The sequence below is a fragment of the Harpia harpyja genome, chromosome Z, assembly GCF_026419915.1.
Source record: "Harpia harpyja isolate bHarHar1 chromosome Z, bHarHar1 primary haplotype, whole genome shotgun sequence".
NCBI lineage: Eukaryota > Metazoa > Chordata > Aves > Accipitriformes > Accipitridae > Harpia > Harpia harpyja.
The window spans coordinates 12,527,480-12,554,197 of record NC_068969.1 but is presented as its reverse complement, the minus strand read 5'-3'; the positions used below and the strand labels follow the sequence as shown (position 1 = coordinate 12,554,197).

At 45.0% G+C, this 26,718-nt stretch overlaps 1 long non-coding RNA gene across 1 annotated transcript; it reads right to left on the bottom strand.

Moving 5' to 3' along the window:
- Positions 1-23,964: 23,964 nt before the first annotated feature.
- Positions 23,965-25,297, bottom strand: LOC128137485 (uncharacterized). Its single transcript, XR_008233700.1, has 2 exons — positions 24,977-25,297; positions 23,965-24,245 (listed from the first exon to the last, which is right to left on the bottom strand). It is a non-coding gene; the product is annotated as an uncharacterized LOC128137485 (long non-coding RNA).
- Positions 25,298-26,718: the final 1,421 nt, after the last annotated feature.

Here is a 26,718-nt window from a genome sequence, read left to right as displayed (position 1 = left end):
TCCTGAGATCAGCCTATCCCATTAGTGTTTAACAACAACCTCATGAATGTGCTTCCAGCTGCCCATCAAACCAGGGTGGGTTTCCTGCCCACCCTGGAAACCTAAGGTGGATTTGGTGCAACTTCAGTAGGCATCGTCGGGAAGAAGGAATCAGAGGGAAGGAGTTAGGAGGGAAGGGAGGAGTAACACAGACACGGTAAAGGAACCATAAGGCAGATGATCACTTGAAGCTGGCTACACGATCCCCTGCTTGCAAGTGCTAGCAATGCCTTAGCACTGAACAGCCTCACCTGAGAAAAACAAGGAATCATCCATTGCCCTTGTGCATCCAGCCCAGCACCCTTATGCCTCCTCCCCGCTGCGAGGAAGAGGTGGGATGTCCCACTGGTCCAAGCTCACCTGACACACCAGCGTGAGAGGATGAACCTGCGTGACCTGAGACCATCAGAAGGCTGTGGTGAATAGCTCTGCTGCTTGTAATGGGTTGAGATAGCAACACTGAGGGCTCAAAGCCAGGCTATTCAGTGGGACTGTATCAGGGAATAACCTCCCTCCGCGTCTTCTTGCTGCAAAAATGGCTGTAGATGAAAAATGACTGAAGGAAAGTAAATCCGGGGGGGGAAAACACAAGAGGGATGGTACTTCTCTCTCTCTGTCCCACACCTTGTAGCTTCTTCCCACCCTACTCTCTACCTTTCTCACTCAACTTCCAATATCTATCTCTTTCTTTTCACCTCCTCCTTCCCCTGCTCTCCTCCCCTATCCCTCTCCCTGTCTCTGATGGATGGAACCATTAGTGGAATCACTGTAAATAATGTGTAAAGTTAGAAGTTACAACAAGGTATCTCATTAAAGCCGCTTCACTCATCTTACTTCCCAATTAATGTTTAAGGCTTCGCTGGAATGCAGTGACAATATGTCACAGCATATCATTGTGGCAGGCGACAGGAAGTTAATAACCCACTGGCCCTTAAAGGAGCCTTTAATGTCAGCTGCAGAGGAGTAAATAATATTGGTTTCTTCCCCACCCCCCCACCCCCCTTTCTTTTTCTTTTTCCTTTTAAATCGCTGCAAGAATGAAAGAGTTTTGTGCTGAAATAACATCATTATCTCATAAAGCCATCTTCCCGCAGAGGCAGAGCACAAAAGGTGTTGCCCAGGGGACTCTGGGATTTTCAGCAACGTGACAAAGTTGCTCCAACTCCCCACCCCAAAAATTCAGGAACTCGTGGAGTGTTTAGCTTCACTACCCTTTCTGCCTCCACTTGGGACCTCATTCCTTCTTTAATAAAAGAAGCCCTCATCCATCTTTTCTTAGTATTAATTTCTACCCCCTTCCCACACCTGCGAGCCCCTAAATACAACTTCACAGCATCAGTGTAGTCAAAAGTTTCTTTTCATGTATAACGGTTTTATCTACCATAACTGAAACTTTCTTCCTTTGACATTGCTGCTTTCAGGGGGACGAGTCATCTTTGCCTTTCATTCCTCTAAGTAAGTACCTGTTCACTTTGGGTGCAATCACTGCTCTTTACCCTCCTGTTGCCACGTGATGGGGCTTGAGCCCTTCTGGACATAAACTACCACAGACTCCAGACCAAGAGCGATCCCAAGCAGCTCCACTGGAGATGAGGAAACTGCTCCACTTCATTCCAGAGCTGCCAAAACTGGAACTGACTTGATTTCAGAAGAGGTAGTGTGGCATCAGCGCCACTAGCCTGATACCCTCTGGGGATTTAATGATCCATTAATCACACTGTGATACAACATAAAGGACCCATTATTGGGAAACCGTTTTTTAGATTTATTTCTCCCACGAGTAGAAAGAACAAAACCCATACATGTATAGCATTTATTTAAAACAAAACAAACAAACAAAAGCCACAAAAAAACCAGGAAAAGTGTCTAGGGCTTGGGGAATAAATCCCACAAACTCTCTGATCAGCTCAGCCACAGACCCAATACATCATAACAGGCAAATCATACATGGATTTCTCGTGGCCTTGATTTCCTCCTGTACAGTGAGTCTAAAAATGTTTGCTCTCCACATCTGGGTTATTGCTTTAGTGTTTGGAAAGGTCTTTCAAATTTCAGTCAAGTGTTGTGACTATATAAATACTTATTCTACTTATTGTACAAGGACATTACAAATACGTCCCTAGACTTCTGTTCTAATAATAGGAAAATTCAGAATGAATATCAAGAGCAGGTTCCCAGCAATGAGATCAACTGTTATTGCAAAAAGGTCCCAAATGAAAAGTCAATGTTGGTTCTTTCAGAGCATTTAACACTTCACTAGTTCCAACATTTTGGAAGGCACTGTTCTCCTCCACGAGAATAGGGATGGCCAACCAAGCTGTGTTGCATCTTCATGTCAGCCTGAATAGGCCATTAAACATAGTGTGCAGCACAGAAGATGGAGAGAGTTCAGGAGAGAGTTACAAGTATGAGAGGACTATGAATCCCAAAGAGGTGCAGGCAGTAGCAGGATGATCATGTAGCTGAGTCTTAAAGCAGCCAAAGTTTGGTCTGTGCAATCCTGGAGGCAGACTTCACCTCAGATTGGAAACCACAAACTGAATGGAAGTAGATGGAGTTCAGTGTCCCATGGCAGCCCCCAGTAAGGTGGGAACTAAGACAGCCCTGTCTTGTGGGGAACATGGGCAGGGTGAGATCTGCCATACGCCAAGGGTCTAACATGGCGTCTAAAGCCCTGTCTGGATCTAGACCTTTGTCCCTCCACCTTGTGTGGACCATCCATAAAGGTGACTAATTCAACCACCTGGTTCTGCCTCCCTGCACTGCTGGAAGTTTAACGAATTGAAAGTTTACATAGTGTTTTGAGGTCCTCAACAAAAGGCACTGCAGAAATGCAAATGTGCTCAGTTCCTCCCCCACTCTTGTCTAGCTCAAATACATTATTGATTTGCTCATTTACCAGGGGCCACTTGTCAAAAGTATAACAGCATTAGCAGCACTTGATGTAATAGGGGAATGGAGAGGTCTGTGATTAAGTTTAGACAGCCTTGTTTGACTTAGTTAATTGGTTAAATATATTCAGTTACATGTGATGCTTCAGAATTTCAGCTCCAATAAGGTATAATATTAATTTTAATTAAAGCTCAACAGAGTTGAGCCAAATATTTCTATTTTCTGAATATTTTTCTTAATCATATAATTCATATTCTGGTATAACAGGGATTCTGGTAGCAGCTAAGGCCTGGAACATTTTGTCTGACCATGAAAAGTTGAAAGAAGAACTAGATAGGCTAATATTGAGGAGAAGTGAATTTACTAAAATCTTTCTACGCTGAAGAAAAAATGAGGTGAAACAAGGAAATATTCCCCTCTGCCTCAAGATAGGATTAACTTACATCTTTCCTGACAGATGTTTTTCTGCCATTTCTTAAAAACCCAAGATTCTCATTAAAGCCATTAACTGCAAGAAGTTGCATTTCCTCCTAAGTTTGCCAAGGAGCCTTCTTGTTGGCTGTCAACCCTAGGCAATGCCTGATCATTAGTCACTGTTTCCTTTCTGAAGATCTGCATCCATCACAACGGGATGTGCAAACAGCATCCTACAGGTTGCCTTAGCCAAGGGCCCCAAAAAGTGGGGACTCTTACCATTGATCCCTGAATGTTTCCAGAGACAGAACTCTTTCAGTTTCCTACTTAAGGACAATCCCATAGGACACTGAGCCCCAGCTACTTCACATATGCCTTCTTCTGGGGAGGGAATATTTGTGCCAGGGACATGTTCACATGAAAGTCAGATTTGCAAAGAGATGTTCCAAGTGGCCAAGAAATTTCCCTTAGCTCTTGCCTGGAGAGGCTTCAATCTGGATTGCCCAACTGCTGTCATCCTTGGGCCATAAAGATCTCCATCCAAAGCACATCTGTAGTTACATGAGGAATGTGCAAGCCCCAGTAACACAACCGGACTGGTATAACTGGAGCAGACTCACCTGACCTTTACAGCATAGCAAGGCATCCAGCAGGTGTTCAAAAGGGGAAGGTGGCTACCTCCGATGAACCACGTTGACGTAATAATTACAAGAGTCTCTATTGCCTTCTTAATGACAGCAATTGAAAGTGCAAATACAGCCGCAGCACATTAAAAATAGCCCACTGCTCCCATGAAGCAGCAGCTGCATTTGAGGACTTTTCCCAATGCAGAGCTCTCAGGACCGCCTGCCCACCCCCCACACCCCCACCCTGGCTTTCCTGCCAACTCCCCACCCCTCTGCTTTGCATTTCAATTATTTTTCCTTCTCTCTCTTTAAATGCAGACTGAGAGATCTGAAAGAAGAAAGATGGAAGGTAACTCTCGTGCTGCCTACCGACCACAGTCTGGAATTCTTTATATTACATACACAGGCGGTCAATTAAAAAGATGTGATATTTTTCTTTTGCAGTGTTGGGATCCAGCTCTGCAAGCCTTTAATTATCTGTATAGGTGGAGCAAGGACTGGGAGAGGGTGGAAACAGCATCTATTCTTTCAGCTGATCTGTCCCTGAGAGCATTCAGCTCAAGTATTTCAAGCCCAGTGATAAAAAATAATGCCCTTTTGCACATTTTTCCTAGTGCTCTCTGCTGCAAGACCATTAAGTTTCTCATCTCCTGACTTCCACAGGACCTAAATGGGCAAGCACGTATATAAGCATTTTGTTGAACAAGGGCCCCAGCTTGGCCCAATGATCACACCTTATCTAAAAGGTGAATTCATAAATCTTCTTTAGATCATCTGTACACGGTAAATGATGTCCCTGACATGGCTGATAAACCTCAGAACTGACTTCTGCTGATTCACTTCAGACTGTATTTAATGACGCACCCTACTCTGACTTTTTATCACCTATTAATTGTACATCTGGCCCTTAGAAACAACACAGAGGGGTGCCTGTAGTGGAAGGTGCGGTGGCTCGTTTCTTCCCAGGGCTCTGGCAGGAATGCTCCAAGTCTAAACAAAATGGCTCATTGCCAGCTTTGGGTTGAATTGCTCTCCCTGCTCTGATCTTCCTCTAATCCACATTGGACATCAGAAGGGCAAATGGATGGGCAGTCTCCAACATCAAATAGAGGAGACAAGAACAAAATCCTGTGCGTTGTGTTAAGGATTCATGGAAACCAGATGCCTGGGTGGTGAGAGGGTTAGCAGAATCGTGCTGTTAGTGGTGTTTAACAAGTACGGCAGTGGGATAATGCATAAAAGGCTACAAGCAGGTTGGGACCCACTGCGCAGCAGCCCAAAGGAAGAAGCCTGACATCTCGCTCTTGTTCAGGGTGTCAGAGAAACCAGAGTTATGTTCTCAGGGGAGTCAGTCATGGGGCTGGAACGGAGCAAGATATAATTATGGAATAATGTGTGTTCTTTTCCCACCACTCCCCCCCCTTTCTAAATTAGCTGTCATGTCACTAAAAACGTTTCTGTGTTCCACAATCAGTCCACTTAACTGTAACAAAGCAGCGCAGATCTATCAAACTCACAATGAGCTCCACTAATGACCGCTGAAATTACCAAATCAGTCCTGCTTCCCAACACCCTGGCCTTACCTCCATGCCTCTCGTCAATCATTGCTCTGCTTGTGGCCCTGCTCAGGGGGAAAGGATTGTGTCGGAGGCCACATCCAGCTGCCTGGCACGTTGTCGCTTTGCCGTGCAAAGCTCTTCTTCCGGATGCAAAGTGTTGAGGTTGTTGGGTTTATGCCTTTTTTTACAGTGAGGGGGCTGTTGGATGCTGGGGAGGGCCCTAGGTAGTCACTGGAGGCACTGAAGGGAAAGCAGCAGAGCTACAGCCAGCAATAAAATACCAGCAGACTGCATTGTTCCTGGTCCCTGATTATGCATTTAACTGCATTGCTAAGCACATCTTTTTTTTTTTTTTTTCTTCTTTTTTTTTTTGGTAACCGCTCCTCGGAAGTGCAATCTCGCTGCTATTCAGATACAATGTGGCTTCTATTCTCTCTCCCAGTTTTAATTATGTGTCCGCCACTGCTCCTTCTCCAAGCTGGCGGGCTCTGAGATTCATAATTTCAGCCTGACACCATAGTAACCACTTAGTTTGATTCAAGACTCTAATGTCATCACTGGCTGGTCTTGAATAGAGCAGGGAGGGAGGGTGTAATTTGAAGGCAGCATCGCACAGAAACTGCAATTATTTCTCCCTTTCGGAGGGAAATGTAAACAAAAGGTCATCACTGGTCAGTGCTCTTCATTTCCATCCTCGCACACTGACAAGCTGACTTTTTTGTTTATTATTTATTTCTTCACCCACCCACGTGCCTCCACACCAACATCAGGAGCAGAGGCTAGTGCTAGTTATCACCCCTCTGTGTGACTACACCCCTGGGAGAACTCCTCTGGTATTTGAAAATGGCCTCAGACAGCTTTGAAAACCATGCTGGGGTCCCATGAAGAGACCGAAGGGGACCATCTCTGCTGGGGCGTGCAGCCACTACAGCCCTCCACAGCCAGATGCTACAGCAGACAGCAAGCGCCGGTGATGGGTAACCCTGGCTTCTGCTGTCCTTGCAAGAAAGGGATGGATTCAGATTCTCTTCTCTTTATTTTTGCCTTCTCCCATGCAGATCCCACATAGAATTTCTTATGTCGTTCCCCTTAAGTTAAATATGTGAGTCTCTCGTCTGGAGATCATATTCCATGACTCCAGAAACGACCCTCTAGCCCCCAAGAGCCATCCTGTCCTCTGCCAGCTCAAGGGGATGCCTCATGGTCACACAGGCTTATACTGAAAATGCTGCTAGGCAGTAGTGCCACAGTCCAAGATATTAGCCCATGGTCCCTGGTTTGGCCCATCTCTGGACACAACCTTTCTCTGATCCCACTGGGAAAGGCAGAGACACGAGATGAATATCAGCAAGACAGATGAATGTGTACACACAGTGAAATGCAATTCACTCGGCAGCATTTGCTGCAAATCCCGCTGCACTAAATGAAGCTCTCCCTGCCTTCCCCCAATGGCTCAGTGATAGAAAGGAGTTAAGTGAAAATAAATGCTCATATCAAATCACAGGTATTGATTTTCTGAGCTAGTAAATGAAGGCGCTTTATCTCCGATGGGAGATTGAATGTCTCTGTGCCACGCTTTGCTCCATTTTCATAAAAAGGAAGGCATGGCGGAATTATTTTACCTGGCTTCTCATAAAGTGTAGAGGGAGCGGATTCTCATGTCAATGACAAGAGGTATCAATCAGGAAAAACGTCATGATGACGACGGAGCCACTGAGGATTGACAATGGAATAATGAGCCTGGGAAGCCACTCTTGGACATCGGCTCATCCTTCAGCAAATGTGGCAGTGTCTTTCACAGGTCTCTGTAGTCCCTTTCCCTCGCCAGGTGATGGGGACAGGCAGTAGTAACCTGTTCTCTGCAGTTTTTGCTTTGCTTTGCTAGATGTTAAGCTTACATCTAAATCATTTAATTCTACTGGCTGGTTTAAGATGAGAACAAGGGTTTCACTGCTACTTATGCCTGTTTTGAGCTCTAATGAGTTCTGAGCAGGATGTGATATTGAAATTATAGGTACATTACGTTTGATAATCTGCAGAAAGCCTTTAAGGGAGCTGTCCGTGGCCTTAAGGAGTAGTTTGGAAGATCAAAGCTGACTGATGCAAAGTAACTCATGTAGACAGGGGGAAGTCACACTCACAAAGGTCCTTTTGGAAACAACCTCTTTTTGACCAGGTTCATCTACACAGGCATGCCTTGAAGTGAAAGAGCTAAATTTCTGCATCTGAGATCTACAGATCTGTGTTCAAACATTCCATCTTATCTGGCAGTTACCCATCTTATCAGGCAATTTTCTGGTACTAGCAATCCATCTCTGCAGCCCTCCACCCATTTCACTATGCAGTCAGCCCTGATGTATTTTGCTGCTGATATTTTTCAAAGTGGAAGAGATCAAATTTGTAAAAATAGATGCAAAGAAGCAAGTCATGAAAAAGCAGGCCCCATGCCATTGCAGCAGAACATGGATTCTTCTGGTATAAAACTGCTGCTAACCACATTTTCACTCCCTGCCTTTCATGGCCCTGCACACCAAGACGGATCAGAGAGGATCCAGTTTAACCCACCAACAGGGAGGAATGAAATGGCAGGTGTATTTCAGCCAGGAGTGGCTTTTGCATGGATGAGGGATGATTAGGAGACACTTGTGTTCCTGACTTGGATCCTGGCTACCTTTTATATTCCCACAGTATTAAGTGGAGAGCCAAGCCCTGAATCACAGTTTCCAGAGGCACAACCACTGATCTTAAACTTGAGGCTTCTCTGTGTTAGCATGAAGAGACTTGGGATGCTATTCAGATCTGGTTCAAGAGAGGCTCTACCATGTTGACATGGCCTGAGGCTATTGCCCTGTTCCACCCCTGACAATTTCTACTGAAGTCTGAGGGAGTAAAGCCAAACCCAAGTCCATCAATTTGGTGGAGAAAAGCTCATTTGTCCCAGCAATGATATGCAATGAAAGAATAGACTGGCTGTTGAGACTGATTTTTGCTGTATGAGGGTTAGTAAGAAGAGAGGATATATAGAGGACAATAAGAGAGAAATTTGGCTCTTGATTATTGATGGTTGAATCTGAGAGGTGGGAAGTGGCAGTATGTGTCCTAAGAAGCAACAGTGTTCACTTTCCTAGTGTCCTGGTTTCAGCTGTGATTGATAGAGTTTTCTTCCCAGTAGCTAGTATAGTGCTGTGTTTTGGATTTAGAATGAGAATACTGTTGGTAACACAATGATGTTTTCAGTTGTTGCTAAGCAGTGTTTACACTGAGTCAAGTACTCTTCAGTTCCTCATACTGCCCTGCCAGTGAGGAGGCTGGGGGCCACAAGAAGTTGGGAGGAGACACAGCCAGGACAGCTGACCCAAACGAATATTCCATACTATGTGACGTCATGCTCAGTATAAAAACTAGGGGGAAAACTGGCCAGGGGTCACTGCTCAGGAGCTGGCTGGGCATCGGTCAGTGGGTGGTGAGCAATTGCATTGTGCATCACTTGTTTTGTATATTCTAATTCTATCATTATTATTATTATTATTATTATTATTATTATTATTTTCCCTTCTGTTTCTGTCCTATTAAACCATCTTTATCTCAACCCATAAATTTTACTTTTTTTTTCCCAATTCTCTCCCCTATCCCACTGGGGGAGGCGAGTGAGTGAGCAGCTTTGTGGTGTTTAGCTACCTGCCAGGTTAAACCACGACAGCTGGGAAGAAAGCCTACAGTGTATGGGAAGCATATCAGACACTGCCCCCATCAGCCCTTATTCCATCAGGTATTGAACATGGTCCTGTAGGGGAATGCTGTCTTGATGTCAGGCTCCCGAAGTGGTCTTTGCTGTGCAGTTGCAAAGCAGCACAGTGATGATAAGCATCCCTTGAAATTTACTTTTTTATTTCTTGGTTATTGTACAGTCCTTCTCAAGGTGTTATGTGAGCATCTTCCAAGATCTCAGATCTGCTCAGGGAGGTGGGCACTTGAAATAAATAAATGGAACAAGACACTCTTTTGTAGATCTCAATTGAAACAGTCGAGTCACTTTTGTCAGAGCCATGGGACAAATAGGTGAGATTTCCTTTTTATTCCCAGCGGGAGGGTTGAACATAAAGCATTATCATTCTGTTTTGGTAGGATTTCGATTTTCATGAGGACAATCTTTTTACGCCACCAAGAATTGTTAGCCTCTCTTTGCACCTGGTTGTGGGTTTTTTTGTAGTGGAGGAAGAGGACAAGTTACTTTTTATTATTATCCCCCCACCCACATGTCTGAGGCATCTTTTTCAGTATTCTTCTTACTGCAACAAGCAGAAACATCACCCTGTACAACCTCTCCATAGAGTGTGAACATCAATCCTCTCCTATTAAGCTGAAGCTAAAATGCTTATAGACAAACTGTTAAAAAGAAGAAAGCATCCACGCTGTGGTGGAAAAGGTAAAATGCAGTAATTGTCCAAACCTTTCAAGAAAGAATGTCTCAGTAAGGAGGGGAGGACTTCTTTCCTTTCTGTGGCAAATTGCCAGAAGACTCCAGGAAACCTCACTTCACCAATATATATTTCTTTTTAGGCACAAAATCACCTTTATTGCCCTTGATTCCTGCAAATTTGTTCCAAAGACAGAGAGGAGAAGCAAATATCTTTCCCTGCCCAGCTTCCTGCACATGCTATCCCTATCTCACATTGCTGCTCTTTTTTGAGTGCTTTCTGAATCTGATTTATTTGCAGTCTCCCAAAGAAAAAAAGGCACTCCCTGTCATGTCTACACAGTAACAAGAGAGAGAACTGGACCATGTGTAGACATATAGGGTGGATTAATCTGATTAAATTCAGGCTTCTAAGTTTAAGCTAGTCACCCAAAGCTCCTTTCTTATAGTAGACAGACATCTCATCAATATACAGTCAATGGAGCCAGAGGTGTAATTCATCTCATTCCAAAGTAGATGCCTAAAGTAGGTCACATGAATCACACCCTTAAGAGCCTATTTCTCCCCATTGACTATAGAAGGATCCTAGCATGACTAAATCATTTGTAGATACTGAAACCAACGTTGACTGAAGTGACTTCCATGCATTGGACAATGCTACTCCATGCCCTTGAATGCTCACATGAACAGCTCTTCCCTGATGTCTCTGATGCTGTGGGTTTGCTCTTGTTGTTACTCACCCCAGGAAAGTAGGGCAGGTTCAACTACGGAGGCAGGACTAAAGGCACAGGTCTCACTGAGGGGTCCTGAGGCAACCTAGGAGAGCACTGCAGGCAGGGTAGAGCAATGTGGAGAAGACAGTGCCCCTAATGATATTTTTATCCTGATCTTGGATATAGTCCACCAGACAGCCCTGTGCAAGACAGCATAGCTTTATGGATCAGTCCTCTGAAAGTATCTTTTGGCAATCAGAGATGACCTGACCTATGGAAGTCCTCACTTATCATCATCATCATACCTGAAGTAACCAAGAGGCAAAGAAAGAACATGACAACATGATTAAAGCACCAGAATATAGGAGCTCAGCCCTTTTTCTCTGACTTGTGGAAATTCACTGCCTCTGTGACTCCATTTCCCACCTGCAGCACTGAAATAATTATCTCTTCCTTCCCCCTCCTCAGGTTTATCTCTTGGACCACAAGTGCTAGGTGACAGGGGATGAAGACATAAAACCATGGCCCAGAGAGTTGTTGATCTCTGGACTTGATACACAACTCTAGTCCAAATAGCAATAAACATAAGTGTCTGAAGGCTGGGGAAGCATCTGAGCTTGGTTGGGAATGTGAAATGGGTTGATCGGGTCATTTTGTTGGGGAAAAAGCCTTTCTCCTTTCTCTGCCAGGAGATTCTTTAAATGACCTTTCGGAAAAAAAAATCCCACCCAAAACCAAAAAAATCAAACTCAAACTTAAGCAAGACAGCATGAAAACAGAGCTGTGAAATGCACACCAGCCTGCTCAGGTCTAACCAGAAGTTTTCCAAAGCAGAATCCAAAAGTTAGACACAAGATTTTGATGGCCAGTGAAGATAACTTCTTAAAGAAAAGGAAAGAAACCTGTTAGAGGCTGAACAAGTCAGTGCTTCTCACGGCTGTTTTCATGAATCCAGAAAGACAGTCCATATATTATTTAAACCATCCAATTTATTGAACAGCTCAAACAGGTTCTCTCTACAGCAGTCAGAGTTGATGAGGGCTCACAGAAAACTTCGCAAAAGATTCTGCTTTCAGCCAGTTCTGCTCCAGCCATAGCAAGTTTTGCTCCTTTGCCTGGATCATTTGCATGAATAAAGGTCTTTGCTCCTGCCACCTCTTTCCTGCCTCAGAGCAGAACCTCTGGTGATAGCAACAGAGTTACCTGTGCTGCTTCAGAGAGAGGTGTTGTAGAGCTTCATGGCCCCAGGCCAGCGCCTTCATATGCAGTGATGACTCTACTGGCAACATCATAGAACAGATGTATCAGAGAGAGCAGGAAAAGATGAGCCTTTAATAACATCTATTCTGAGATCTGTTGGAACTGGAATAGCAGACATTAGCTGGAAGGCAAGTGCTCCCATCAATGGATTTGAAAAGAGAATTGTGTTTAAAATCCTTTGCGATACCCAGCCAGCAAACTGCCCATCTGGAGTTCCTTGGGTATCAAAATGATGCATATACCATAAAAGGAGGTAGAAGTCCACGTGTTTCCAACTAAACCCACACAGGCAGGGCTCTAAGAAGCTGTGAAACTGCAAAGTAAACCAAACTTTCTCACCTTTCAAATAATCTTGGGTTTTTGTTTTTCAGCCTGTGCTTGGATGAAAGTTTGCATCTTTTGTTGTATCCAAACAAGCTCTTTTTTGCCTCAGTAACAATCCTTTGCCTCTCCTGGATTTTCTCGCATCTGAGTCACAAAGTGATGTGTTTATATTGGAAATGTGTGTGAGCAGATCTTCCCTAACTAGTAGGGTATTGGAGAGAAACAGCTGAACAAGTACATGCTCGTACATGCATAGACACACACAGCGGACCTAGCACAGCTAGTTATAAATCCAATAAACTGGCAAGCACTGCTATCCTTATCCTGTCCATAAATAATTCACTGCCAAGATTCTTGTAGGAACAGCACCTTCTGCATAGTCCATGGGAAATTCTAATGGGTACCAAGCCCTGCTGACTCGAGTTATAACCCTGTTTATTGCTGCAGTGCCAAAGGGCCAACACAGAATGAGCCCCCTTTGAGCTAAGCACTGTATAAACACAGACTCTTGAGTTTAAAAGGACTTGGGGAGGAGAAAACTCTGGTATAACTATGTTAGCCCAGCCCCAGGACTGTCAGTTGGTCTCTTTGCAGCATATTTCATCCCATTGGGAGGAAGTGGCAGAGAAGGGAGGAAGATTTTGCCCCTTCTGGGAATGCTTTGTTTCAGAAACGTAATTTGCCTGCCAAAAGGTATGTGTTCTCAAACAGAGGGACTGCCTTGCACTACAAATGTGCAGAAGTCCCAGATCTGGTGGCTTTCCCACATGCTGATTCACTGAAGCATTTATGGGGAAGAACAGGGATCAGTGTCTGTGTGCCCTCAACCCCAGGTTGGTTTACCACAAAGAGCCAGGGAGGAGAAGCCATGGAGCAGGTACTTTCTACAGTAGCAGTAATCAGTGAAGTGAATGAGATTTGTTTGAAGGGGCAGCTGAGCAGCCATTAGACCATCACCAACCTTGACCATTGGCCTAAGGATAGAAGAATCTAAAAATATCCCGTTATCTTGTGAGCCAACCTGGCCTTTTCCATTGTGGTTTCTAAACATGCCCTGGTGGAGGCTGTTTTCAAAGGAGAGTTGTTGAAAACATTCACTTCAAGGGGTCCCTTTTGCTTTACCCAGCAAAGAGAGGGTGAGATAGAATTCAGCAGAGGTAGCTGTAATCTCCCCTCTACCGCTCACTCTACTCAGCTTAGAAATGGCATTTCAATTGTCTTAGCTGTAAAGTAGAGGAGAGCTACAGGTCTACAAAGCTCTCTGACATCTACCAGTAAATGCTCCCAGTCAGTGCTGATCGATATTATTGATTTATTTTTTTTTAATCCTGAATCACAGTCTTGATTTTTCAAGGGCCATGACCTAGCTGAGGTGGCTTTATGGTTCCCTGAGCAAAGCCTCTTGCTGTGACTTCCACTGGCCATGGAGTGCAGGAGGGGACTTTTGCCTCCCAGCTGAACCGCTCACCTCATCATAGACTACCAGAAGGATCCTGTTCATACTCCAATCTGCAAATCAACCTGTCTACACTTTCCTGCTTCCCGTTCCTGATGGAAAAGGCTGCTTGGACTCATTTCATACCAGCTTCCAGAAGGTCATTAATACTGCTGAGCCTAAACACCTGGGGAGACACACCTAGGGAGACTCCCAGGGTTCAGGGCTGGGAGCTTTTTTAAAAGGAAGTTTAAGAGGGATGCTGGTTCCTCACACAGCAACAGCTGTAAAGAAAAGGGGAGGTACTAGTGTCACTGGGCAGGGAGGGTGTCACAGGAGCTGTGGTGGTCTCAATGTGATGAACAGCTCCAGGCTGTGCCTTGAGTCTGATGCTGGGGACTGTCGCTGTGGCCTGTGGCCATTGAAATTCCCTAAAATTAGGCATTTATACATATGTGTATAATATAATCTTGTAAGCCATAAAGCAAAGGTTGGCTCTACCTCTTCCAAGGTGGGTTTCCCAATAACACCTTAAATGAAGTGTCTCAAATAAGGATTTAATTTAGACTCAATAAGGAGAGTTATTGCTCTGTAATGAAATAGCAAGTAGTTATTGCAAACACATTTAGCGAGGTTTAACAGCCTCATAATAGATATGTAGAAGCTGTGGCCTGGCTAGGAAAGTTCAGTGAATATCTTCTTAATCTTATACAGATTTGGTTTTTTTCTCAGTACACGATTACTATTTCATTAAATTTGTATTAAGCACCGGCCATGGGTGGGAAAATCCAGCTAGTTTTCCGGCATTGGCTACTATTGTCACCCCTCCAAATGACTACCAGTAGAGTCAATTGGAGTTAAATTCAATGCTGCTATCCCCTCCATGGCCTATTAAATTGGGGCTGACATCAGGAACTGGAGACCTGGGTAGGATCAGGTTTGGGGTGCAGGGTGTTGATATTTCATGAGCTGCTTAGGAGACATTTCTAGCCTGCAATATGATGTCTGCACCACCTTCAGTAAAGGTCTGATTGTCTTTGGACACAACAGGATCACCTATGGGGTGGTGCTCAGATTTGAGGATCCTGTGCATCCGAGGAAAATAAAACCAGGCTTGGTTTGGGGCAAGGAGACTCCCCCAGGACCAAGGGGGTAACAGCATTTGGGACAGACATGTTTCCTCTCCTTGTGCTCAGCCACCCACCCCTGGGGCTCACCAGGTTAGTGCTCCCCTCTCTCTAAACATAAACACAGAAAGCCTTCGAGCTGCTGCCAGAACAGGTCCCCAAGAACCCTGCCTTAGTCTGGTCCCGTTATTTGCAGAAGTCTCTGCCACAGAATTGCCTCCCCCAAAACCTCCTACCCGCCCATTAGGCATTAACCTCAGCTAGATGATCTCAACCCAGGGCAAAATGAGAAGCTCAGGCTTAAAGGCAGGAGGTACAATAGAGGATGCAGGTAGAAAGCAGAATTGATGACTTAAAGAGAAAAACTACAATCACACCCCATGCTGTCACAAAAAAAGCCATGCCTCAGCTAACAGAGGAGAGAATCACACTTTCTTTCCACCAGCCAATGACTTAAATTGATCTAATGTAGGAAGTCATCCTGGCTAATCCTAATTTTATAGGGTCTAATGGCCGTCGCTTAGCTGTGATCACACTTTACCCAGTGTGTGAAAGACACAGAGCTCGAGTTAGGGTGGATGGGAAGGCAAGTGAGAGATTACCTGCTCTACAGCTGTGGTAAATGAGGCAGGAAAGGGGGGTGGAGGGGAGGGAATAAACCCACCCTGATTGAGCAAGGCAGTTCCTTAGCACTTTCACAAACTGCATGAACGGATCCTGAGCAATTACAGAGATCTCTACTCTGTATTGGTTTTAAAGATTACCCTCCCTGTAATCTGTCTTTTAGGATCTAAATGGCCCATGACAAAAGGCCTCTGATTAAGTGCTTCTTTTGCTTTGTTACATTTCTGGGTGAAACTAGTGCTCCTGAAAATAAAATAACTGAATAAAGATGAAAAGGAGAGTCAGCTGATTGCAGACTCCCAGTGCAGGAGGCTCTTCAGTGTCAGGTCCAAATTTGTTGGAATTTAGCCACAATTCATTCTGGGTCAAAAGTAATGTTCTATTCAACCAGAAATAAAACATTTAATTTTAGGTTTTGGGAAATTTATTGTACGTCTATAAAACATCCATATAAAAAATCACTTAGGTTACTATTTTCCACTTTGAGAAAAACTTTTCAGGTATTTGAAAACAGAACCCATTCACCAAAACATGCAAAGCTGCACAATCTTTTGGCTCACCCATGCCTGCAATTCAACAGAAAATGCTCATGAGTGAATCCATCCAACTATCAAAGAAAAGTAAGCTTCACATGTAAATTTCTTTTTCCACTGGGGTTTTACAAAGCTGAGAAGAGAATTTTTTTTCTAAATTTCTTCAAAAATTATCCAAGAATTAACTTTATAAGGACCACAGTGGCTGCAGGGGGAACAAGCAGATTAAACTCACTAAAACCAAAACCAACAAATATAGCAACATTGTCTAAATTTGGGGAAAGGCAAGATATAATCTAACAGCACAGTGCACAGGGAGACCATCTTCTTTCCCTTTAGCAATCCAAGTACTCACTGTTGTATCAGTGAAGACATGCTTTTCAGCCATTACAACTTGTACTGATCCACAGCCATTTAGCAATACAGGACACACACAGCTTCAGCTTATAGCTCTGCTTTTTGCTTTCCCTTAGGACAGACGAAACACTGCATTACACAAATGTAGTACAAGCAAGTGGCATCTCTGCTGAACAACGTGGATGATGTTTGCCGGGCACATGCATGCCTGGAAGGCCAAGTCCTGAAGTGATGAAGGATGCCTGTGTGGAGGAGCTGGGGAGGGGAACTCCTCTTTCCTCTGAGATGGCCATTGTGCTCCAGTAGAGAGGAGAGGCTATTTTTACACGTCATCTAAACTGCATACAAAATAGTGTTGCCACAGGGTGGAAGGTAACAAGCTTGAACGTCTCTCAGGACTCTGCTTTTGAGAGGGCTTGTTGGCAAGTTGGCAGTAGAGGGGAAGGAGCAGAGGGAGTTAAGTCCCAGGGACCGTGTCCCCAGTGCCAGGCACGAACACTTGAGCCAGCAAGGAGGTAAACGTCGCCATGGTTTGTCAGAAGCAAGAATCAGGATAAAATCCTCAGCTTGGTGAGCAAGGCAATGCTTGTCACATACAGCAGAACGAATTAGTCTCTCTAACTCTTTGCCACTGAAAAAGTGATTCATAACTCCCAGGTCACCGAGCAGAGGGGACCTGGGTTGCAGAGCATTGCTGGTACAACTGCATGTGCGGTAATCCAGAGAAGAGGTCTTTCACTGCATGGGAGAATCGTTTCTCCTTCATCTCCGAGGGAATTTTTCACAGGCCCTGGATCCATTAGCAATCCAAATGTACATCTGTTTTTCATGGGTCCACCCAGTTCTCATCCAGGGAACTGAATGTAAATTTTGGCTATTGAAGCGTGCAGGGTCTGGGCCCCTTGTTTGTTCCAAATGGCTCCTGAATTAAGCAGCCAGACTGGGAGGCCAGAAGTAACCCAGGGAGCAAGTGGCCAAGATCCTGAACCTGTAAACCTGGTGGGCTGAATTCTGCTCTTCTTTTCCCTCCTATATATACACCCTGAAAAGATCAGAGAAATCACTTCACCCCATTAATTCAGCAGTAGCAGGCAAAAGCAGAGGAATATATGAAAGACGTCTCTGTTTTTCAAGCTTATACATTGCTGTTCCAAGGGAGAAAAGAAGTGATTTTTCCTCCCCGCCCCAGAGACCTCAAGACACAACGATGTCACTATAGATGTCAGAACAACTCTCTCCTTCATATCTCCATGAGATCTCAAACAGCTGCTTCATTATTCCTTAAAACAAAAGGGCAGTTGGTGTTCCAGATGTTTTAGCTTGCAACTGAATGATTTCTTTCTTGTCTCTCCCCAGCATCTATCCTCATGTTTTCTTTTGCAATTCTATCATCTAATTTGCAAGAGCAAATCACATGAGCACAACCTTTTGCCTTTCACTTCTGCCCATCCTAGCCCTATCACTCATTAGATATACAATAACATTCAAAGGAGATATCCCATGGACAAAAACAGCAGATAGCTGGATTTTCTGCTGTTGGGAGACAGGATCTGTGGATGTTCTTGAATGACGGAGATTAACAGAAGAGTAGGAAACCTGTAGGTTTAGTGATCCAGCTCCTTTCCTATCAGCCCTTGAACAAACAGCAAAAGATAGCCACAGTTTGTCTAGGAAAGAAGGCAATTAAATAAAGCAGGATGCATGCGTGTTTGATTGATAAACTCATCCCTCAAACCCTCAATGGTTGTTCCAAAAGGTGGGCATGAACTTGGTGTACCCACCAAAAAGAAGCATTTCCAAAGCTCACCATCAGAAAGGTGTGGTAGACAGAAGGAGAAGGAAAGTGGGAGGTAAGAACAAGGAACTCAGTTATCTGAATTGAGCCTGCAGAGCCACATCTCATGAGCTGCCCTCTCCCAGGTGTCCAAGCCCCGCTTGCCCTGGGAGGCTGTACCATGAACCTATGGACTTTGCAGTCACCAGAGCCCTGGGCTGGGGCATCACAGCCCTTTGATCCTGGCTCCACTGCAGGAAACACTTGGGGAGGGCTGACTCATCACTCCTTCCAAGGCACAGATATCTTCGACGGCAGCTCTGGGGAGAGGAGAAATTGTCAGCAAGGTAAATTGCTTTTTGGATTGCTTTTTGTCCCATTGTGAGAGCTTCACTTTAGGAGCTATCGTGGGAAGGGGCAACATGGTCAGGTGAAGACCTTACATCCCAGAGGCTGCTGCAGGGGCACGATATATTAATAAACCAATTCCTTGAGGCTGATGCAAGAGCGCAGAGCAGCCAATGCTTCTTCGGAAGACTACAGTTTTCTGCTGGAGTGGTGGGGAGAGAAAGACCTATTTTATACGTAAATAATAAAAATAATAAAGGGAGACAAATAAATAAATAAGTAAATTCTGCTTGATAAAGGCATTATTAGCTGTAGTAGGAGCAATTACAAGAAGAATGGGAAATGACAGCTGCAGGCCCCAGATAGCCAAGGCACAAAAGGGGAGGTTTAGACAAATGTCCTTCAGATAATGGGTTTGTTTCTCGACTAGTTTGGGGAGGGAGGTAGCAGATATGGGAAGCATTAGCAGGCTGTGCTGCACACAGGGAGCAGAGATGCTGCTGTACCAACCCTCTGCAGGAATAATTTAGCTTTTTTTTTTTCTGCCCCGGTGCATCTGACTTCATATTTATTTAAAGCAATGTGAGTTTCACCATCCTCACCCTCCGTGCTCAGACCTGTTCCCATAAAGAGAGGGAAAAGAGGGTCCTGGGATTAGCTTCTTCATGAGTATGTCTGCTGCAGGACTGGGAGCTCAGATTAATAAAATCATGGGATGACCTCTGGGAATGCAATCACAGGCTCTGGGAGTGTCTGTGCTGGGGGTGGGGGGCAATGGAAACTTGATGGCAATAGCCCAACAGAGACAATCCAGAGACTGCTATCAGGACGCCCCTTCCTCCAGATACCTCAGGGACTTGCAGAAGTAAGGCCTGCCCAGGAATATCTCTCATTCACCAGGCGTCTGTTTGCTTTCCCTGGTCAGCCTCCCCAGTATGTCAAATCCTCTCTCCCCTTAGCATAGCCCAAGTCTGTTGCCTAAAGCAATGCATTTCAGCACAGCAGCCTTGCAGCCCCAGTGGGCAAAACCGGTATCTCTTCCACTGTGACTAGCTTCTCTATTTGTAAGCCCTGTGTAGCCTGATCTTAAATCTGTGTATCCCCTCTGACAGCTGCTGATTGGCTAGGACATGGAGATGAAGCAGCTTGATGGGGATCATAGGGGATCACTCTGCTCCAGACCTTTTACCAAATATTCAAGCTATTGTTGCTGGGAGCTCACTATAACCTCTTGCCTTGATGCTTCTCCCACTAAGGATGAATTGTGGACGAAACAAAGCAAATCACCTCCAGTTTTTTTCTACTGACCAGCTCTATCCATGCCCCTAAGACTGGGATTCAGAGCCCTACCTGTTGCCCTTTTCCTGTGAGGCACACACCTTTTGCTGTGTTAACCCATGGCACTTTCCCAGTCACACAGTAATGAAAGCTTCTGGCCATTTCAGGAGCATGGGAAAGCGTAGGTGACGGAAGGTGGAGAGAGAATGACTCCCCTGTATAGCAGTGTGCTCCATAATAACAGTGTGAGAACGAGTTGCAATTTGCTGGGGATGATGACACTGAGGTCAGACAAGCTGTATTGTAATTTACGTCCAGGAAAATGTAACCAGACATGACCAGACAACGAGGGATCACTCTTCTAGTTATTATGAACAAAGAGCATGCAGCGGGAAATCATAGAGGCCTCTCTACAAGACCCCTCTGCCTTCAGCTCAGCTCCATCTCAGCCTAATTACATGGCCTGGTTTGCATTAGTATTGTCTACTGGCTTTCCCGTGTCTTCTCACTGTGTGTCATTCAGCGCCATTAGCACAGATTGCACAATCATACCAGGGATTTCCCGAGGGCGTATATAAACTTTCCACACAAAATATGATCAGTCCAGCCTGAGGCAACACCCAGGAGGGAAGATTTCAGCCTGAGTGGTTAGAATTTGGAAAAGTTGTAAGTAACAGAAAGTGGGGTCTAATAATAGGAAGTGTTAGGCAGTCTTAATAGAAAGCACATTACGAGGCCTGTGCTCTGCATATAATGTATTGTCTCCAAGTTAATTGCTCATCAGTTCAGTACATAAACAAAGACCGATGCTGTGACTATGCAAGTGGCAGGGCTCATCCCACGGTGAGTTTCTTGCTGCTAAAAAAAGGCTCATGCCGAACACCATCCCCTGCCTGCCCATGAGGGCAGAGTGTCCGGGAGAACAGCTTCCTACAGAACCAGGTGGTCCTCCTGGACCTAAGGAGCTGGGGCTCTGTCACCCTGCGATGGCTGTTGTCTCTCCTGCCAACAAATGTGTCCAGCTGAAGCAGGGTTACTGCAGTGTCGCCTCATCTCAAATGCGATCCCTTCTCCACCCCCAGGAAGGCTTACAGGCAGCAATTTGGTAATTGTAGCTCCTGCCTGGTGTTTTGAACCCCTGCCAGTTTTGCTTTTGTTAAAAACAAGCACCTACAGGGGCTGGGACAGAAGTACTGGCCCTGCCGGAGCAGTGTTACTGGAGCAAGGACTGAGGCTGGGGACAGGGAGCATCCTGCAGTTAGGATGGGCCCAGGGGACCAGAGGCGAAGCCAGCAGTGTCTCTGCCTGTGTGGGGGAATATGTGTAGGTCTGAAGCTGGAGGTCTGATGGACTCTGGGGGAGGAGGAGTTAGCAGGTGGGATGGGTAAGGGCTGGAGGGTAATAAAACAGGATTTCAAGGGGGTCATAGAAATTACAGGTTAACCACAAATATACTTGGTTATTCGTTTCTTACAGGAATCTAGATTCATCCCATCTGAAGGCAGGTGGGATAGGTTCATCTTACATGGTCCTCTGAAGGTGCCATCTGGAAATATGTTGGCACAACCAGTTGAGAGCTCAGATCAAATTTACAGACCGTTGGAAAGAGGAGAGAGGAATCCTGCTCATGATATCATGATTTGATTTGCAGGATTTTGCTTCTCCATCCCTTTTGCTGTTCCTGTGTGCACAGGACTCTGCTCATCTCTCTTGAAATGTGACCACAGTTCCTGCACTGGTTCCTCACTGCCATCCTTGCCCCACAGATGAGCCCACTGAGCCTGGGGTGGGAAGGGGAGAGAAGATGGAAGCAGTATTATTCAGTTACTGTGTTGTGAGAGATGGATAGTGGGTCTGTGGTCCTTCACATCCAGGAGAGGTCAGTCCACACCACTTAGGGGAGCATCACTTCTTGGGCATGCCCTGCTGTCTCAGGAATGGTTGTTCCCATGGTGGCAGCTGAGCCTCCTGCATGGTTGTGACACAGCTGGAAATGAGATCACTTATCTCCCAGGTAGTGCCAAAATTGAGCCTATTCCCACTCCTGTGCATAAGCAATTAATGGGAAACGGCAACTCAGTTCCAGGGCTCAGCGCAGCCTTGCTGGGACAGCAGCATGAAGGACGTGTTGCAGGGACATGCCCAGTGCCCAGAATTGATCCTCGTATTACTCACAAAGATACGGATTGCTGGACCTGGATCCAGAGATCCAAACCACGGTGTCCGTGATCCATGGGTACCCTTGGGTACCATGGGATCTCGCAGGGCACTATTTCAGGAGCTATTTTCTCCTTTACCCACAAAGACATGCTTTTCCTGTGCTGCATGTAAAGACAAAAACCCCATCTGGGAGGCTGGAAAGGCTGTCTCCATCACACTGGGAAGTCTGCACAGCCAATTTAGGCAGCACTAACATCCCTTCTGCAACTATTTCTGTTTGGTCCCTGGGGCTGTCCAGAATATCTTTGCCAGTTGGAAGACTATATACACACATCTCTTAAATATGTGTGCATGGACTTTGGTGGGCAAGAGCAGGAACCTGATGTTTGTTAGTGTCATGGTTTAACCTGGCAGGCAGCTAAACACTACACAGCCGTTGGCTCACGGAGGGGAGAGAACCAGAAAAAAGGTAAAATTTGGGGGTTGAGATAAAGACAGTTTAATAGGACAGAAAAGGAAGGGGAAATAATAATAATTATAATAATGATAAAAGAATAAGTATATACAAAACAAGTGATGCATAACACAATTGCTCACCACCTACCGACTGATGCCCAGCCAGTTCCTGAGCAGCAGGCCCCCACCAGCTTTCCCCCTAGTTTATATACAGAGCATGATGTCACATGGTATGGAATATCCCTTTGGCCAGTTTGGGTCAGCTGTCCTGGCTGTGTCTCCTCCCAAATTCTTGTGCCCCCCCGCCCCCAGCCTCCTCACTGGCAGGGCACTATGAGAAACTGAAGAGTCCTTGACTTAGTATAAACACTGCTTAGCAACAACTGAAACATCAGTGTGTTATCAACATTATTCTCATTCTAAATCCAAAACACAGCACTATACCAGCTACTAGAAGGAAAATTAACTCCATCACAGCCAAAACCAGGACAACCAGCTAAAGACAGTAAGGTCAGCACCTTGCAACCAGTCTGATGGGTCTCTAAGTCTGCACCAAGCCTGTGGCCACCACACAGCATTGAAAACTGAATTTGCACGGCTTGCTAAGCATTGTATTAGCATCCCAGTCTGTCCCTGCTGGAACAGAGCTCCTTGGCGCTTGGCTTGGCAACACTTTCTGAAGTAGCCTTAAGGGTTATCCATGAGAAATGCCCGAAATCTGGTATTCCTGATCGCATGAATGACTGGTCTCACCTGGAATCGTACGACAGGAGGCGTAATGAAGTGTTGGTCTCTGGCAGCAAATAGGTCTAGACAGATCACCAGGCTGTTTCTAAATGGCAGAGAATGAATGGCCAGAGGTGAAAATTGTCTGCTCTCTGGAGTCTGCTGTTTGCAGTAGTCTCGCTGCCCAGGAAGGTAGTGTAAGTTATCCCATGGCAAAAGATATTCTAATTTGTCTTTGGCTCAGCCTGTGAGTCTGTAATCAGTGCTGCTAATCTTTAATAAAAGGGGTTCACAGGAGCCTTTGTTTATAATGACATGGTGGGTGATAGCTCTTTCTTGTTATAATCCCCTCTCAGAAAGCATCTGATGGGGAAAACGTCTCTCTTGACAGTTTGCTTAAATTTTCATTTGCCAAAATGCTGAATAAACTTCTTGTTTGTCTAATGGAACTAGAAGGAATTGTGACACTTTTATTGTTTGTTTACTTCCTCACTGGGGCACCAGCTAAATTGAAGATGTCATCACACAGCAATGAGAATCAAGCTTCTTAATTTAACTGATTGGTTTGCAAACAAGGGTCTCCAAAGCACCACTCAGCCATACAGGCTTTACAGTGACCACAGACTGAAACACATCAGTGAACTACAAGCAGGAGAAGCAATGCAATGGGGAGGTAATCCCAGAAAAGCTGCTGCTTTTACAAGGTATCACACAGAAGCATCGGTCAAACGGCACCTGTAAAACCAGCAGCAAGAAGACAAAGAGAGCAATACATTTTCCTATAAATCCTACATAATTAGCAGCTGCTGCTGGATTAATGCTCACACTAATTCTGAAAGGGGGGGGGGGCTGGATTTCTTGTCTGAATTCCCTCTATTATTCACTCTTTTTATGCCCTTAAAACCAGGAGTAGAGTTACTCTTGCTTTACACTGCACTAAGCAAGAAGAGAAGGAAGCACTCAGGATGCAGACGGAGGAGCAGTCCCCCACGGATCAGTGAGATTTTCAGACAGATCAAATGTTGAGCTTCAGGTAATTGGCAAAGATCCTTTAATGTCTGAGTTTAACACTCACCTACTAGAAGAGAACACAATTAGGCAATGAGATGTGGAAGAGTCTGAAGTGCCAGGTATAATAATTCAGCTGTAGTACACTGTTCAGAGGAAAGCTGAAGGCTGAGAGCTGTCAATTACACCAGGGGTGAATTAATACAACCAAATTCATGCACTGAAGCATCTTATTATTGCTATGATCACATTTTATTATGAAGCAGTTTGGATGAGGTTATTTTTTTTAATTTATTTATCTATGTTAATTTTGTACAGAGGCAAATAAGTTATGAGTTGGGAATTGTATTAATTTCACTGCTTGGAAATATTTTAATAGCCGATTAGGTCGTTTGCTAGTTGTTGCTTTTTTTCTTTCTGTTCTTTCTGCTCATTATAAAATTAGTGTTTTGTACAACAAACACCATGGGGTAGCAAACCATTACCCCTCTTGGTTCTCATCCTACACAAAATTTACTAGTCATCCCCTAAACTCAACTTCCTAACCATACATTTCCTTGCCTCCTCCATGTGCATTTTAAGGGCTGGCCTCTCCAGTGCAACAGAAGTCGATTTTATAGTCTGGAGGGAGGTCTCCCCATCCTCCCCAAGGCAAATAAACTGCATTTCACCCTTACAGCAAGCACAAGGGGGCTCAGCAATCAGGATCCACAATCGAGGAAAATCCTAATCCAGCAAATAATGTCACATGCTGAGAGCATCTTTGTGCTGCGCCATCCCAGCCTGCTGTCAGCAATGCTGCTCTTTGTAGACCAGGCAAGCTGGAGGGGAACCACGCAGTTAAGGGAAGCCACAAAAGTGCCTTTTGCTTCTAGGTCATGGTATCTAACCTGAGCTCACACCCACCTGAAAGTCACTGGTGTTTGGTGCACATTTGGGATTGGTAGGAAGCTGTCTCTTCACAGGACGTGGCACGGAGGATGCCAAGTGAAGCCAAGGACTATGTATATAGCTTGGACATGCCACAGGAGACTGCAGGCAGGTGGCTGATGCCCGTGCACTCATTCTTACAGTGAACGATGCTCCTGGGATCCCCAGCCAGTGCCTTGTAACTGCACAGATCTGATGCTCATGGAGGAAGACAGGAAAAAGGCAGGGTTGGGAGAGGAAGAAATAATTCCTGTGGCCTTTCCTGTTTCCTTACAAAGCTACGAAAGGAAGAAACAATCAAAAGCCCAGCTGCCCTGAGATGATAGTGAGAGAGGTTTTGCCCATCCCATTCAAAGAAACAGAGATGTCTGAATATTTGCAGCTTTTACAACTTAGACTGAAAGTCTCAGACAGTCTAGAGACATTAATTAGTTCTTCACCTTTAGAGGACAGTCCTCCAGGATTTTCCTTCTCCCCCCATCATGGCAGGGATGATGTGAGTTTTGTGGTCTCACTCCCTTGCTAGATATTTTTCTGTGGTGGAGCAGGAGTGTCTGCAGATGACATCCACAGCCCCTGCCTCCGGCAGGTCGCTCAGCCCCCGAGCTGGCTCTGCCTTTCCAGACACCCACTCTGAATGGGAAGAGACTTTAAGTGCCCCAAAGTGAGAGAAAAGGACACTCCATTTCCTTGGCTACAGATATTTCAGCACAGGCTCAACAACTCTAGCTGCTAACATCAGGAGCTTGGGAACTTAGAGGAATCCTACAGTAACATTTTTCTTTGGCTTAATTACCGAAATAGACAAATTGGAAATTGGCCCATCATGAAGATAAATAGCAATAAAAAAACGCAGCTGAGAAAAGTGTTCCTGCTAAATTATAATTAACCACCCACCAGCAGCTACCTGACAGAGGTGAGAGGGGAGGCTGCAAGCAGCCCCTCACATCGGCCAGCAGCGTTTCCCGTGATGCTCCTCGTTACTGCACCTCCGGGGCACTTAATGCCCCATTTTGCTTTCAGTGCAATTATAAAAGGCCACTTACATTTGCCACCCCCCCTCTTTGTCTCCCCACCCCAAGATCTCTAATAGTCTAAATTATCAGCAAATTGCCTATTTGATAAGGGCAAGCCATTTTGCATTGAGAGCTGAACTATTTCCCACTTCTGGGGGATAATATTAGGCAAATAACAAGCATCATTCTTTTGACATGTACAATTATTTGCCAAATGTATGTTTGAATAGCCTGCTCCTTTGTGTGACAGGGTCCGTTCCCCATTAGCATACCTGACAGATGAATATGCTGGGTCCTTGTGGAAAACCTGGCAGTAACCATGGTGATTGGGAGAGAATGTTTTGAGTGAGGGATGTATTATCAATTTCAACTGAAAGTAAAAAAAGTGTATCGCTAACGAGCTGATCTGCAATCCAGGAGAAATACATTGTTCCCAGGTAATTAAGCCAATCTTGGTACTAGTTTTAAACTAACATAAATTAGAGGCAGAGGTGTCTACCTATTTTGCTGTTTCGCTGGTTCCCGATGGAGGTTTTTCTCCTTGATTTTTAATTAAAGTTCTCTGAAAGAACTGAAATGTGGTTTTCTTCATGCTACAAAGTTCTGGGACCCCAGGACAAAGTGGATAACCAGGACATTCTCTGTCCCTGGGTGTGTTAGAAGGAGGTGAGTGGCCAGCCTTGCAAAACGAAGCTCCCAGGG